This window comes from Salvelinus fontinalis, chromosome 38 (genome assembly GCF_029448725.1).
Source record: "Salvelinus fontinalis isolate EN_2023a chromosome 38, ASM2944872v1, whole genome shotgun sequence".
Lineage (NCBI taxonomy): Eukaryota > Metazoa > Chordata > Actinopteri > Salmoniformes > Salmonidae > Salvelinus > Salvelinus fontinalis.
Window position 1 is genome coordinate 12,124,635 of NC_074702.1, and position 14,663 is coordinate 12,139,297.

General features: G+C 42.0%; 1 protein-coding gene across 2 annotated transcripts in view; it reads right to left on the reverse strand.

The window, feature by feature from the left end:
- The window catches only part of LOC129838010 (uncharacterized), a 32,259-nt gene extending 19,887 nt beyond the window's left edge, over positions 1-12,372 (reverse strand). The window contains exons 1-2 of one of the 2 annotated variants that reach the window (XM_055904636.1): positions 12,068-12,372; positions 10,687-10,931 (exon numbers count right to left, since the gene is read on the reverse strand). The gene's annotated coding sequence lies outside the window, so the exon portion shown is untranslated. The remainder of the gene's footprint in view (positions 1-10,686; positions 10,932-12,067) is intronic. The other variant, XM_055904635.1, reaches the window with a different exon arrangement.
- Between the last annotated feature and the right edge of the window lie 2,291 nt (positions 12,373-14,663).

The window sequence follows — 14,663 nt, forward strand, 5'->3', positions numbered from 1 at the left end:
TGGAAAGGCAGTTCTCCAGCTACGTGTAGAGTAATCCAGAAAGACTGCCACAAAATGAGTGACAAAACCTGGCCAGATAATTTCAAGTCAACAGTCTCAAGTCAAAGTCGAGTCTCCAAGTCAAGTAATTTTCTATCAGGGCAAGTCTCAATTTAAATGTGTGAGTCGAGTCAGACTCGAGTCCAAGTCATGTGACTTCAGTCCACAACTCTGCCTCTTAGAAATGATGATGCTTAGATGTATGCATTTTCACATCTGACAAAGATAACTGGACAGTGGTCACTAAAATCCAGTGGGAAAACCCCACTAGCAACATATTTATCTGTATTTGTCAAAATAAGTCAGGTTTAGCTCAGAGCAAATATCTTTCAGCGTATCTGCCACTGGCATCCTACAATTAATATTAGAAATCGGCCATAGAACTCCCGTGTGGCGCAGCGGTCTAAGGCATCGCAGTGCTTGAGGCGTCCCTAAAGACCCGGGTTCGATCCCAGCCCGCCGTGACACCCATGAGGCAGCGCCCAATTGGCCCAGCGTCGTCCAGGTTAGGGGGGGGGGAGAGTTTGGCCGGGATTTCCTTGTCTCTAGCAACTCCTTGTGGCGGGCCGGGCGCCTGCAAGCTGATTCTCGGTCACCAGCTGGACGGTGTTTCCGACACATTGGTGCGGCTGGCTTCTGGGTTAAGCGAGCAGTGTCAAGAAGCAGTGCGGCTTGGAAGGGTCATGTTTGAGGACACATGGCTCTCGACCTTCGCCTCTGCCGAGTCCGTAGGAGCGTTGCAGCGATGGAACAAAATGAACTACCAATTGGATATCCCGAAATTGGGGAGAAAAAGGGGTATAAGTATAATTATTTAATTTTTTTAATTAATACAAAAATAGCCTATTATTAATAGTTCATATTTACCATACATAGATTGCAATTCAGATCCAACAAATCCACAGATGACGCAATCTCAATCGCACACCACACAGCTCTTTCCCATCTAGACAAAAGGAACACCTGTGTGAGAATGCTGTTCATTGACTACAGCTCAGTGTTCAACACCATAGTGCCCACAAAGCTCATCACTAAGCGAAGGACCCTGGAACTAAACTCCTGCCTCTAACTGGATCCTCGACTTCCTGATGTTGCCTACCCTTACCACCTGGGGGTGGCCCAACACATCTGCCATGTTGATCCTCAACACTGGGGCCCCTCAGTGGTGCGTGCTTAGTCCCCTCCTCTACTCCCTGTTCAAGCACAACTGCCTGTCAATGGGGTGCCAGTACAACAACCTCTCCCTCAATGTGAGCAAGACAAAGGAGCAGATCATGGACTATAGGAAAAGGAGGGCCGACCAGACCCCCATTAACGTCGACGGGACTGAAGTGGAGCGGGAGGAGAGTTAAGTTCCTTGGTGTCCACATCAAACTATCATGGTCCAAACACACCAAGACAATTGTGAAGAGGGCAAGACAACACCTTTACCCCCTCAGGAGACTGAAAAGATTTGGCATGGGTCCCCATATCCTCAAAAGGTTCTACAGCTGCACCATCGAGAGCATCCTGACTGGTTGCATCACCGCCTGGCATGGCAGCTGCTCGGCATCTGACCGTAAGGCGCTACAGAGAGTAGTGCGTACGGCCCAGTACCTCACTGGGGCCAAGCTTCCTGACATTCAGGACCTATATACCTAGGCGTGTCAGAGGAAGGCCCCAAAAAATTGTTTTAGACTCCAGTCACCCAAGTCAGGCTGTTCTCTCTGCTACTGCACAGCAAGCGGTACCGGTGCATCAAGTCTGGGACCAAAAGGCTCTTTAACAGCTTCTACTCCCAAGCCATAAAACTGCTGAACAATTATTCAAATGGCCACCCAGACTATTTACATTGAACACCCCCTTCATTTTTACACTGCTGCTTATTATCTATGCAGGCACTTTACAAATGACCTCGACTAACCTGTACCGCCGCACACTGACTCGGTACCAGTACCCCCTGTATATAGCTTTGTGTCATTTTCTTGTGTTACTTTTTAATAAAAATGTTTCACTTCAGTTTATTTAGTAAATATTTGAACTCTATTTCTTGAACTGCATTGTTGGTTTAGGGCTTGTAAGCAAGCATTTCACTGTAAGGTCTACAGCTTGTATTTGACACGTGACAAATAAAATGTGATGAGATACATTGTTAAATCACACATGAAAGATACCAAATTAAAGCTGCACTGGTTGTGAATCTAGCCAACATGTCAGAATTCAAATAGGCTTTTCGGCGAAAGCAAACGATGCTATTATCTGAGTCAGCACCATAGTAAACAAAGAGAGATAAGCATATTTCAACCCTGCAGGCGCGACACAAAACGCAGAAATAAAAATATAATTAATGCCTTACCTTTGACGAGCTTCTGTTGTTGGCACTCCAATATGTCCCATAAACATCACAAATGGTCCCTTTGTTCGGTTATTTGGTGCGTTTGATCCAGAAAAACACCGCTTCCAACTTGCTCAAACGTGACGACAAAATATCTCAAAGGTTACCTGTACTGTGCCAAAAAATTTCAATCTACTTTTGTAATACAACTTTAGGTATTTACCGTTAATAATCGATAAAATTGAAGACGGGATGATCTGTGTTCAATACAGGAAGAAAACAAACTCAAGCATGCTTTCTGGTGTTGCGCCTCTATCAAACAGTACACATGAAGTGACACTTTTTCAAGATGGCTGTACTTCTTCATTACACAAAGGACTAACCTCAACCAATTTCCAAAGACTGGTGACATCCACTGGAAGCGGTAGGAACTGCAAACAAGTCCCTTAGAAATCTGGTGTCCCAATGAAAACTCATTGAAAAGACAGTGACCTCAAAAAAATAAGAATTCTGAATGGTTTGTCCTCTGGGTTTTGCCTGCTACATAAGTTCCGTTATGCTCACAGACATGATTCAAACAGTTTTAGAAACTTCCGAGTGTTTTCTATCCAAATCTACTAATAATATGCATATCTTATATTCTGGGGATGAGTAGAAGGAACTTGAAATTGGGCACGCTATTTATCCAAAAGTGAAAATGCTGCCCCCTACCCCGAAGAAGTTAACTTCTTCTGGCTGCAAACCCGACGTCGGTACACTTATGACAACAGCCAGCTCAAGTGCAGGGCTCGAAATTCAAAATATATTTTTTTGAAATATTTAACTTTCACACATTAACCTGTTTGGGCTGCAGGGGCAGTATTGAGTAGCCTGGATAAAAGGTGCCCATTTCAAACGGCCTCGTACTCAATTCTTGCTCGTACAATATGCATATTATTATTACTATTGGATAGAAAACACTCTAGTTTCTAAAACCGTTTGAATTATATCTGCGAGTAAAACAGAACTAATTTTGCAGCAAACTTCCTGACAGGAAGTGGAAAATCTGAAATCGATGCTCTGTTCTAGGGCCTGCCTATAAATGTCCTTGATATATATCAGTATACATGCACTTCATACGTCTTCCACTAGATGTCGACAGGCAGTGAGAGAAGAAATGGAGTGTATAACATGATCTGAGGTTGAATAAAAGCTCTTGGCATGACGTGACCCCAATTTCCTGTTTTCTGGAACGCGCGAGAAGTGACCTGGTATTGCCTTCTGTAAAGCTGTCGTTATAGACGACTAATATCTCCGGCTTTGATTTTATTTGATACTTGTGACAATATCATCGTAAAGTATGTTTTTTCAATATAGTTTTATTAGATTATTGAAATTTTTTCGGGACGTTAGGCGTGTTGCTTTGTCTGCGTATGTTCAGGAAGGAGAGCTTCGCGCCACTTTGCTAGCTTTCCGTGCTAATTGACTGGAGAAGAGGACATTCTAAATCCAAACAACGATTGTTCTGGACAAAGGACCCCTTGTACAACATTCTGTTGGAAGATCATCAAAAGTAGGACCCATTTTATGATGCTATTTCATATATCTGTCGTACATGTGTACTAGTAGTTTGCGGCAAGGTTTTGGGAACGCTCTCGCCATAACGTAAACTGTTATTCGTAATGAAGTTATTTTTAGAATTCTAACACGGCGATTGCATTAAGAACCAGTGTATCTATCATTTCCTATACAACATGTATTTTTTTGTTATGTTTATGAATAGTTATTTGGTCAGAATATGTGAGTGTCAGAAAAATATCCGGGCGTGGTGTGAAAAAGATGCTACGTTAGCACAATGTATAACCACTGATTTCAGCTCTAAATATGCACATTTTCAAACAAAACATAAGTGTATGTATAACCTGATGTTTTGCTGTATTGGACTTGTTAACGGTGAAGCCTCCATGAGAAAACATAGTAACTCAATCTGTCGCCGAGATAAGGATTTACTGGGAGAGTAAACAAATTATAAGAGACGATAACTGATGTATTTTTCTGGACCTACGGTTGAAGTCAGAAGTTTACATACACCTTAGCCAAATACATTTAAACTCAGTTTTTCACAATTCCTGACATTTAGTCCTAGTAAAAATTCCCTGTCTTATGTCAGTTAGGATCACCACTTTATTTTAAGAATGTGAAATGTCAAAATAATACTAGAGAGAATGATTTATTTCAGCTTTCAGTTCTTTCATCACATTCCCAGTGGGTCAGAAGTTTACATACACTCAATTAGTATTTGGTAGCATTGCCTATAAATTGTTTAACTTGGGTCAAATGTTTTGGGTAGCCTTCCACAAGCTTCCCACAATAAGTTGGGTGAGTTTTGGCCCATTTCTCCTGACAGAGCTGGTGTAACTGAGTCCGGTTTGTAGGCCTCCTTGCTCGCACATGCTTTTTCAGTTCTGCCCACAAATCTTCTATGGGATTGAGGTCAGGGCTTTGTGATGGCCACTCCAATACCTTGACTTTGTTGTCCTTAAGCCATTTCGCCACAACTTTGGAAGTGTGCTTGGGGTCATTGTCCATTTGGAAGACCCATCTGCGACCAAGCTTTAACTTCGTGACTGAGGACATGAGATGTTGCTTCAATATAACTTAATTTCCCTTCCTCATGATGCCATTTATTTTGTGAAGTGCACCAGTCCCTCCTGCAGCAATGCACCCCCACAACATGATGCTGCCAATCCCATGCTTCACGGTTGGGATGTTGTTCTCCGGCTTGCAAGCCTCCCCCCTTTTCCTCCAAATATAATGGTCATTATAGTCAAACAGTTATATTTCTGTTTCCTCAGACCAGAGGACATTTCTCCAAAAAGTACAATCTTTGTCCCCATGTGCAGTTGCAAACCGTAGTCTGGCTTTTTTATGGCGATTTGGAGCAGTGGCTTCTTCCTTGCTGAGCGGCCTTTCAGGTTATGTCGATATAGGACTCGTTTTACTGTGGATATAGATACTTCTGTACCCGTTTCCTCCAGCATCTTCACAAGGTCCTTTGCTGTTGTTCTGGGATTGATTTTCACTTTTCGCACCAAAGTACGTTCATCGCTAGGAGACAGAACACGTCTCCTTCCTGAGCGGTATGGCAGCTGCGTGGTCCCATGGTGTTTAAACTTGCTTTCTATTGTTTGTACAGCTGACTGTGATACCTTCAGGCATTTGGAAATTGCTCCCAGGATGAACCAGACTTGCGGAGGTCTATAACTTTTTTTCTGGGGTCTTGGCTGATTTCTTTAGATTTTCCCATGATGTCAAGCAAAGAGGCACTGGGTTTGAAGGTAGCCCTTGAAATACATCCACAGGTACACCTCCAGTTGACTCAAATGATGTCAATTAGCCCATCAGAAGCTTCTAAATCCATGACATAATTTTCTGGAATTTTCCAAGCTGTTTAAAGGCACAGTTAACTTAGTGTATGTAAACTTCTGACCCACTGGAAATGTGATACAGTGAATTATAAGTGAAATAACATGTCTGTAAACAATTGTTGGAAAAATGACTTGTGTCATGCACAAAGTAGATGTCCTAACCGACTTGCCGAAACTATAGTTTGTTAACAAGAAATTTGAGTGGTTGAAAAAAAAAGGGTTTTAATGACTCCAACTAAAGTGTATGTAAACTTCCGACTTCAACTGTATACAGGCCATTAGTAAATGCACCCAACTGTTTTTATTAAACGAAATGTAACTTTCTGCAACAAACTCATCGCTCTCAAACAAAGTTGTGCACTCGCTCTCATGCACTCGTGGGGCGTCTGCCAGACGGAACTGCAACCTGAAACTGAACCCTACCATGAGGCATGCATAGGCTGCATTCCAAACTCGTAAAAGATACACCCTCTCCCCTCAGCTCTCAAATTAAGTGAACACTTCTGATGACATATGAGTTGACACTCAACTCAGGGAAAAATTAAGGAATTTTAAATGGATCGCCCGTGCCCGGAAATGTGTCACTATTTCGTCCCACGGTTGTTTCAGTCATGATGGTACCACCGGTAGCTGTTGTGTGTGCTTTTATGCGGTACAGTCAATTATGACTGCATTTCATATCTTTGCTAGAAGACAAGGTATCCGCTGACAACGAATGCAAGCCATCCAACGATATCAGGTAAAAGGAAAATTACAAACGTACAAGTGTGATGTTACATCATACGACATTTCCGAAAGCTAACCAAACAAAAACATAATTACTTTTACGATACGTATTCGTGTCGTCATGTGCATTTGTAGCACAATTTCTAACTTACATTTGTTTTTACTTAAACCAATATCAATATAAAGAAGACAACATACAAGTGTAAGGTTTTGGCAGACTTTTCTTAGCAGATGTACAATTATTGCAGATTGAATAATGGGGCGTTTTAGGCCGCGGATGGAACAGAATTGTACATTTGCAAACTAGATCACAAATGAGGGCTGAGTGGATTACGTTGCCAACTTCCCTTGCTTGGCTAATTGTTTGGACCGATGGCAAAGATGGCCGTATCGGTGCTCATCGGCCTTTGGACATAAACATCAGACAAGTTGGAAATCACAAATTAAACAATGAGTGGTTTGGAGGGAATCAGTGGCTAACTGCAAGCATTGCAAAGCAATCACTAACCTGCTGCTCAGTGGAGTGGGTGTATGGTCCAAGTTTAAGGGTCTCTTTTCCAAGCTTAAAAGGATAAACATTCAACATTGGTCATGCTGTCAATCCAGCATGACTTCTGCCGCGTTCAAAACTGGAAATTCGGAAGTGGGAAATCTCATTCTTCAGTGAGTTCAAGACAACTGGAAACTCTAGAAAAAAATAGCTCAGACTGGGAAAATACGTTTGAACGGTCATTCAACTCGGAATGCCAAATCGGGAAGTCGGGCCTATTTCAAGAGCTCCGACCTGAAGATCACTGACATCATCATGATTCAACCTTGTTTGTTTCCGAGTTCCCAGTTGTCTTGAAAGGCCCATAAATCCAGAGAACGCCAGACTTTGATGACAAAATGTCCCCGCGAAGGACCGCTGTGCCACCTTCCTGTTCAAGTGAGCAAAGGACAACATGTTGAGCCCAAAAATGTATTGTATGCTGCTGTATAAATTATGTAACATGCCAGGGAGATATGTATACTGTAGCTAAGAAAGTAATACTAAGTGTATGTTGTGTAGTAAGCTGTTAGTAGCCCATGTGCCTCACCCTAATAGTTTGGTCTATTCACCACTCTTAATTTCACCTACTGTTCTGACTTGGTGGTACACATGTAGCTTATAGCCTATTTTAGAGAAAAGTAATCATTGAATATTGTAAGAGTTTTTATTGTCTGCTTATAACCCCCTTTATTTATCCTGTAGTTCTGACTTGGTGTACAGGGAGAACACTGTAAGAAAGGTCCATGGTCTGAATTCTGTCGCTGTACATTTCAAAGTGCTGAACAAATAGTTATATTGACTACATCCGTCCTAGCTCGCACATTGTCTTAAAATTGCAATTACGCATTGCCTCTTATCCACTTGTTGTCCCCGTATGCCGTGGTTTGTACATCTCAGTTGTCAGTAGAAACCATATTTGGTTAACCTGTTGAGGCTGGGGGCGCTGTTGTCACTATTTATGCTAATCGTGTAATTTTTGAAACGGCTTCCCACAAAATTCTTGTTCGTACAATATGCATATTATTATTATTATTGGATAGAAAACAGTCTATAGTTTCTATAGGAGTTGAAATTTTGTCTCTAAGTGGAACAGAAGTCATTCTACAGCAATTTCCCTGACATGGAGTCAGATTTCAGAAATGTTGGCCCCTGATCTGGAGTCAGTTAAAAGGCCACAGTTATTGCTATGAGTATACGGACACTGCTTACGTCTTCCCCTGGATGCCTTTACGTGATGACGATTTGAATGGGGTCGATTGCGCGTTCACAGGCACTATAAATTAAAAAACCCTGTAGCTAGCAACTCTTTTCTTGGTGCGTCATGCGCGTGGAGGACACCGACCCGCACCTGTTCCAAGCATTAGTGTTGGGAGTAATCTTTCTCCGGTCATGTTAAGACTCGTTATAGGAGTTAAAAACATCATAAGGTAGTTAATTTAAAGCGTTTTATAGCAATTTATATCCGTTTAGTGCGATTTTGGGACATTTATTTTTGAAACGCTGTGAATTGCTGGGCACGCTTCCAGTTCATCCCGAACGCAGTTGGCATTTCCACATGGCAAGAGGACAGCTTTCCACCAAAAGACGATTAGACCCAAGAAAGGATCCTTTGCCCAAGATACTGATGGAAGAACAGCTCAAAGTAGGACATTTTTATTATGATAAATCGTGTTTCTGTCGAAAAATGTTAGTGGCTTAGGACGCCATGTTTTTTGACGTAGCTTCGCTTGGCGCAAACTGTATTGAAAAGTAAGGATAATTTAAAAAATGTAATTCCGCGATTGTATTAAGAATTAAATTGTCTATCAATCGATGTCCACCCTATATTTTTTAGTCACGTTTATGAGTATTTATGTATAAGAGTAGATCACTGTCTAATATGGCGCACGGACATTTTCTCACCAGCTGGGCTACATTTCACATTGTCTAACCATGATTTTGGTGGCTAAATATGCACATTTTCGAACAAACTGTATATGTATGTTGTAATGTGATGTTACAGGGGTGTCACCTGAAGAATTCTGAGAAGGTTAGTGAAAAAAATAATATATTTTGGCGATGTTGACGTTATCGCTCACTTTGGCTAGAATTAATGCTGGGGTAATGTTTGCACCTGTGCTATGCTAATATAACGATTTCTTGTGTTTTCGCTGTAAGACACTTAGAAAATCTGAAATATTGTCTGTATTCACAGGATCTGTGTCTTTCGATTAGTGTATGCTGTGTATTTTTACGAAATGTTTGATGATTAGTAAGTAGGTAAACACGTTGCTCTATGTAGTTATTCTAGTCCATTTGTGACGGTGGGTGCAATTGTAACCTATGCCATCTACCTGAAATATGCACATTTTTCTAACAAAACCTATCCCATACCATAAATATGTTATCAGACTGTCATCTGATGAGTTTTTTTCTTGGTTAGGGGCTATAAATATCTTAGTTTAGCCGAATTGGTGATAGCTACTGGTGTTGGTGGACAAATAAAAGATGGTGGATTATGCTAATGTGTTTTTAGGTAATAGATTTACATCTTTACATATTGTGTCTTCCCTGTAAAACATTTTAAAAATCGGACATGTTGGCTGGATTCACAAGATCTGTGTCTTTCATTAGCTGTATTGGACTTTAATGTGTGAAAGTTAAATATTTAAAAAATATTTTTTATGAATTTCGCGGCTCTGCCTTTTCAGTGGGGGTGGGGGGGGAGTGCCGCTAGCGGCACCCTCAGCCTAGACAGGTTAAGCAAGTCAGCCATACTAGCATTTTTTTTTTAAAGGCAGTAAATGAGGCTAAATTATCTGTTTCGCTACAAGGCTCCGCTGATAGTCAGGTGTAGCAGTGGTAAGGTGTTGGGACAGCTTTCTGTAGGCCCTAACAGTTTGTGGGAACCGGTTGTCACCGTTATAGTGCAATGTATTGTTTACTGTGTTATTGGCTTTGCTGGCATGCACTGAAAAAAAATGTGTGCCCCACCAAGATTTACATGCTAAAAATTCACCACTGCGTATAAGATGGAAGTCTGCTGGGTGAACGAGCAAGACAAAAGATTTAAGTGCCGTTGAACAGGGTATGGTAGTAGGTGCCAGGTGCACCGGTTTGAGTTGGTCAAGAACTGCAACGCTGCTGGGTTTTTCACGCTCAACACGCTCCCGTGTGTATCAATTATGGTCTACCACCCAAAGGACATCCAGCCAACTCAAATCAAAGTTTATGTCACGTGCGCTGAATACAACAGTGAAATGCTTACTTACAGGCTCCAACCAATAGTGCAAAAAAGGTATTAGGTAAACAATAGGTAGGTAAAGAAATAAAACAACAGTAAAAAGACAGGCTATATTCAGTAGCGAGGCTATAAAAGCAGCGAGGCAACATACAGACACCGGTTAGTCAGGCTGATTGAGGTAGTATGTACATGTAGATATGGTTAAAGTGACTATGCATGTATGATGAACAGAGAGCAGCAGTAGCGTAAAAGAGGGGTTGGCGGGTGAGACACAATGCAGATAGCCCGGTTAGCCAATGTGCGGGAGCACTGGTTGGTCGGCCTAATCGAGGTAGTATGTACATGAATGTATAGTTAAAGTGACTATGCATATATGATAAACAGAGAGTAGCAGCAGGGAGGGGGACACACACAATGCAAATAGTCTGGGTAGACATTTGATTACCTGTTCAGGAGTCTTATGGCTTGGGGGTAAAAACTGTTGAGAAGCCTTTTTGTCCTAGACTTGGCACTCCGGTACCGCTTGCCATGTGGTAGTAGAGAGAACAGTCTATGACTGGGGTGGCTGGGGTCTGACAATTTTTTACCCAATAGGCTCAGACTTGTTTCCATCTACGTAGGTTGGCACCCATGTATCACTGGGCCATGGCACCGACGGATCTACTCTGACATGGATCAGGGTGTATACACCTAGCATAACATCAAGGTGTATACAACTAGTTTAACACTGGTGTTGAAGCAGAAAAGCAGCATGAACGTATTTGCACTATTTATCAAGCGAGTTAAGCTGCATACTCAAACACAATTTAATAATGGCAGGGGTGTTTGATTTCCTTACATTAGCATCATAACATCAATAATGCCAATAAATATGGCATAATGCCATACTTATATTAGTAACTAGGCCTACCCTGTGTGGTGACAACAAAAACATGTTCGCTTTCTACATGCAGAAATAAGATAATGTGTCTAGAATCAGTTGAGGTTGTCTACTGCCAAAAATAAATAGAATTTACTACAATAATCCCAGTGTGGCAGTATTTCCATCACACATCTACCTACATGGGTTGCACAGTACCAACATGTACCCTTGCCTATCTCTAACTCCCAAACATTGAGGAAACCTGAAACTTGATCTAAGTAAATTGATTTAGGTATTATCTGGTTAACAGTACACGGAATAAGGAATTGGGTGCCGGTTAACAAACTATGCATGATATCATGCATTTAATCACCTCGCTAGTTACAGGTCACGTCAATGTGCCAACAAGGGGTGTCTTCATGACGTCTTACAACTTTAACAGTTTACCGTTTAAGAACCAAACGGAACGGTGAGGGCCCAACTGAAGTTAAAAAATGTTTTGAGTTGGAGTGAACGGTTTTAAACGGTTTGCAACAGAATCGGCGTAATTAATATACCCCAGGTAGGTTTTTATTGAATTGTTAATGTACTTTTACTAGCAACTACAATAACGTTAGACCTTACCCACTGCCACTGGGCACACACCAGTTAAATCAACGTTCAACCAACGTGGAATGTACGCTGAATTGACGTATGGTCTGTGCCCAGTGGGTAGGGATGAAGCCCCAGCCAGGTCGTCAGAAAGCAGAATGTCTGAAGAAGCATGCATTTAACTAACCACTCAATAAACAAAATAACTCGAAATAATGTTGTCATGCCAGTGGAAAAGGTGGCATCCCTTGCAATGCTTAAAATGTGCTTATGTTCGCTTGGCAATTGTCATCTACTGCCTCCAGGCAGGCTAGCTAACTAACTAGCTACTACCATGGTTCTCATCTAGAACTCAATTCAGAACCGCACTCACCAGGCAATGCAGTTTTGCGTACCGCGGTCCTGACTCCTGTTGTTATCCACGGTCCCACGATGCTTTAGGTTACTACCTAGCTAGACATTTCCGTGAACATATTGATAATTTGGTTGTTTTCAGAAATTTATTTTTTTCTTGTTTTTCTCTTTATCGAATCACACAATGTGCACGAACCCCGGGAACATTTATGACTCTATGCTATTAGAACCAATGAAAAGGAAGGAGAACCTTGCAAGTACCCGCCCTACACGTTCTATGGCTGCGCAGTACAGCGTCTGCGCACATCCTGCCGCGTGCATCAAGGCTTCTGTGTGATCGCTATGCGTGCAGGACGACAGCTGCTACTGCGGAGTGGCATGACTCCGTTCGCTCAAAAGCAAGCGACGTTTCTGCTGTCCTGTGTTGCTCTGCCCACTTGTGATGTTAAGAACCAATGTGTGCTCCCACCTCAATTTCAGAGCAGCCCTTTAGGTTGGTCTACATTGCAGAACAACCAGCAGTCTACCTGCTTTAGGTCTGTCCTGGATTTCTTCTGCCTAGTTGCCACCATCTTGGTTGCAAGAATCAAGAAGGACTGGAGACAAAATGGTGGCTTTATTTTTTTTATCGGCTTCAGCAACGGCACCACTTTACATCATACCAGTGAAGTGAAATACCAAAATGACATGCTATGTCCTAGTAAGGACAGTATTTCAAGCATATAGTAGAATTTGTACAAAAAAAGAAAGGGAAACCACTCATGTCTTCTATGAGCAAGCCTGGGCCACATGTAAGTGCCTTACCATAGACCAGTTACTGCTATTCACTGTCTTTTGGGGTATGTTTAGTCCAAAACCAACTGCAAATCCATGATATTTAACCAATCAATAGGTTGGAATGGTGCTATTGATAAGATAAGTCTACATTAAGGGTTGAGAACATCATGGGTTGTCAAGGATCTGTACACACCACTCTTTAACCAACAGCTAAGCTACCCCCTAATGTAAAGCATTCTTCTGTGAAATCAATCCAGTTAAGAACTATGTCTATTGGGTTTGGTAAATAAAACTAGACTCTCTTCCTAAGATACAAATTGAGGGTCAATATATGGCATAAACAATGGGAATTGTGTCATACAATATGCAACTCCAATTAAACTATAGCCAGTGGTATGACCTGAGATAGTTTGGACTGCATGGTTCTGCAAACCAATATGCCATTTACAGGTGATTTAAGAGGAAACAAATCTTGAGTCAATCTATCCTTAAGAAGCTGGTTTGACAAGGCCACAAATTGGACATATTCATGAACAAGGCGGGATCTGTAAGAGGTTCAATGATGAATGTGTCTATTGGACAAATAACGCAAGGCAGGTGAAATGGGGGGAGCTGATGTGTTCAATGCAAGTAACAAATGCACTTTTTACACTAATCATAGAATGCACAGTGCATCACGTCACCAGTAGGTGGCCATCGTGCTGCAGAACTGCTACCCACATTTGTTTTTTTGCTCTAACCCCGAGGTCAGCATTGACTTTGGGTGTGGACATCATGAAGGACAATGACACAAATAAATGTAACATCAGTAAAAAAAAAATAGACAGGCCTACAAGCATACTGTCACTGTCATATGGATGAAACAGCTTGATTGAATTTGGGTACAGTAAGTTAAAGTGGGTGCATCCATGATGATCAGCATAGCTCCTTGAAATGAAGTGTGCTTTTGACTGATCGTATGGAGAAAACCCAAGGCTTTCTTGACTCACTACCGATTATCGGTGTAAAGACAGGTCTCAAAGTTCATACAAGATACCCAATGATTGTAGGAAAGTAAGTAAGGTTACTCAGCCTTGAGATCCGTACCCTTAAAACAAATGTCTCTGTAAGTCTCCCATTGGCGTTAATGAATGATTTACGTGAAAGTCTAATTTGTGGATTTAGCACATGGGGGTGTGTGAAACTTACTCCTCAGCCTGAACTGTCCCCACTTGCGCCAGCGAATAGCTAGCTTTTTGCATGGCACCAACTGGTAAGACACTTCAGGAGGGCGGTCACGTGTGCTAGCAAGGCAGGTATCCTGGGTTTGAGCCGTGTGAGCCAAAAGTGGTACTCGCTAAGCAAGCAGCGTGACGTCCTTTATAGTGGTGCCGTGACCCAAATCTATAGTTGCACTGGGGTCACTATTGAGTACGTTTGATGGGTGAGCGTAGCACATGGGCATGTGTGAACATTACTCTCAGCCTGAAGTGTCCCCACTTCTGCCAGCAAATAGGTAGTTTTTTTTTACAATCTTCCAACTGGTAAGACACTTCAGGAGGGCTAGTAAGTGTGCTAGTAAGGTAACGGTCTGAGCCTCAGTGCAAGCTTAATCAGGAGAAATTGGTACTCACTTACACGTCCTTTACATAGACACTTATGTTACCGATGTGGAATCGCTAGCTAGTTGGTGGTGAGCTAGTAGAGTCCATCATGCAAGTTTTGCAGTTGTTGTTTCCCTTGCTTTGCACAGGACATTCATTGCTTTTGGGAAGCAATGGGTAATGCTCCAGGACTTGATTTCATCCGGTATGTCAATGAGTCATGTGCACGGACCTTCGCGGCTGTGGAAACAATGG